The sequence below is a fragment of the Coenobita brevimanus genome, chromosome 62 (genome assembly GCF_032717465.1).
Source record: "Coenobita brevimanus isolate Jiangsu-jjx chromosome 62, ASM3271746v2, whole genome shotgun sequence".
Lineage (NCBI taxonomy): Eukaryota > Metazoa > Arthropoda > Malacostraca > Decapoda > Coenobitidae > Coenobita > Coenobita brevimanus.
Window position 1 is genome coordinate 40,057,405 of NC_137015.1, and position 2,500 is coordinate 40,059,904.

Genomic DNA, 2,500 nt, shown 5'->3' on the forward strand with positions numbered 1-2,500 from the left:
GGAAGGGGAGGCAAGAGTGTATGTGGCTTAAATTAGAGAGAGAGAGAGAGAGAGAGAGTGAGTGAGTGAAGTGGCAGTAAAAGCGTCGAACCAGAAGATGGACGTGAGAGACTAACTAGGAGTGTGGGCGGAAGACAAGGAAGTTTAAGAACGTTTCAATTCCTTCAAGAAAAAATTAAAGAAAGTTTCAATTCCTTCAAGAAAATTTTAAGAGTTTCAATCCCTTAAAGAAAAGTGTTAAGGTAAAAGTGTATATAAAGGGAGTAAATTAAAGATAAGGGTCAGCTTGGATTGGACGATTCTCTCTCTCTCTCTCTCTCTCTCTCTCTCTCTCTCTCTCTCTCTCTCTCTCTCTCAACTAATTTTACAACTCCTCAAAAATCAGGAAAGAAAATTGAGTTATATTTTAAACCAAATAAAAAAAAAAAAGTTAGTAAATGTAACACTAACAACGTAGGGAGAAAATAAAGATAAATATTCACTATCCTTTATTAGGAGAGAGAGAGAGAGAGAGAACATAAAATCTCTCAACACATGACAGAAAGCACTTTATTTTTCCTTTTCCTTTTTCATGTGACTGACAGAACAATCACAGGGGGAAAGTGCCGAGGGAAAGAGAGAGAAAAACGATAAAAGTGAGTGAGAGAGAGAGAGAGAGAGAGAGAGAGAGAGAGAGAGAGAGAGAGAGAGAGAATAATAATCGACTTATTTATACTGTTTCGATGCTTGTGACTTTCTTGTTTATCTATCAGTCTGTCTATCTATCAGTCTATCTGTGTGTGTGTGTGTGTGTGTGTGTGTGTCCATTTCACTTTCCTCCTCCTCCTCCTCCTCCTCCTCCTCTTCCTCCTCTTCTTCTTATCCTCTTTCCTCTTCCCTCCTTCATCCATCACCATTATTCTTTCTCTTTACGCCCTTCGTCATTCTCTAAATCCCTCCCTCCCTCCCTCCATATTGTTCTTTCCTCCCTCCTTCCGCCATCATTCTCTCCTTTGTTGCATCCTTCCTTCCCTCCTTCACCCTCAGTCATGCATTCTCCTTTTGTTACTCCTTCCTTCTTTCCTTCCTTCCTTCCTTGCCTCCTTCCTTCCTGCCTTTCTCTCTTCCTTCTTTCCTTCCTTCCTTCCTTCATCTCTTCCTTCGTTCCTTCCTTCCTTCCTTCCTTCCTTTATCTCTTGCTTCTTTCCTTCCTTTCTCTCTCTCGTCATTTCTTCCTTCCTTCCTTCTCTCTGCCTTCCTGTTGTCTATTCTTCCTCCTCTCTTTCGTTGCCTCACCTTCCGCCCCACCTACCTACATACCTTCCTGCCTGGTTCTCTCTCTTCTTGCCTGCGTCCTTACCTACCTACCAACCTTCTTACCTGCGTACTTTCCTACCTGCCTACCTATCTACCTACCTACCTACCTACCTACCTACCTACCTACCTCATAGCTTCATACCTACCTTGCTACCTGTCATCCAACCTACGTACCTGCTTTTGTGTCCTTATCATAGAATTGTTTGTTTGTTTGTTTGTTTTTGTCATAGTCTTTCTTATCCCAGACAGCCGTGACAGGACCAACAGGCCTTTTGCTGTTTGCTTTCCTTCGTCCTCCTTTGTACTCCCTCACCCTTCTTTCCTCGCTTTTCATTTTCTCTCCCTGGCTCTCTCCCTATCTTTCTCTCCTGGCTTTGTCCCTCCCTCCCTTTGTCATCGTATTTCCTCTTACACACCCAGTACCTCCCTCCCTTCCTCCCTCCCTCCCTCCCTCGCTTCCTCCCTCCCTTCCTTCCTTCCTTCCTCTCTTCCTCCCTCACTTACCCAGACTCTTTGGTAAATATTTTGAATAAGATTTTCATTAGATTGTTTGCGAGGGGAGGGGGAGGGGAGGGGAGGGGAGAGGGAGGAGGAGGGGGGGGATACAGTAGGGAAAAGGTAGGATGCGTGGGAGGGAGAGAAGAGGAGGGGGTAGAGGAGGGAGGGATTGGATAGGGAAGGAGAGAGGGATAGAGGGGAGAAAGAGAGATATGGGAGGAAGGAGAGAGGGAGTAGATAACAAGAGAGAGAGAGAGATGGGGATTACGCCGTTTTAGCTGTCTGTGTAAATATTGTGAACATCTAGTGGAATTTTGATAGCATGAGCGTATGAGGTGGTGGTGGTGGTGGTGGTGGTGGTGGTGGTGGTGGTGGTGGTGTGTGTGTGTGTGTGTGTGTGTGTGTGTGTGTGTGTGTGTGTGTGTGTGTGTGTGTGTGTGTTTGTATGAGGGAGAGAGAGAGAGACGTTTTAAGTACTGTAACTAACTTTCTCACTTCGTTGCTCCTCTCCTCTTTCTCTCTTCCTTCTTTCTCGCCTTCCCTTCCTTCCATCCTTCATTCATTATTCCTTTCTATGTTTCCTCTTCTCTCCCTGCCTTCCTTCCTTCACTTCCTTCCTTCCTCACTCTTATCCCTATCCCACCATATCCTTCCATCCTTCCTTCCCTCCCTCTTTTCCTTCCTCCTTCCTTTTATTTTGTATATT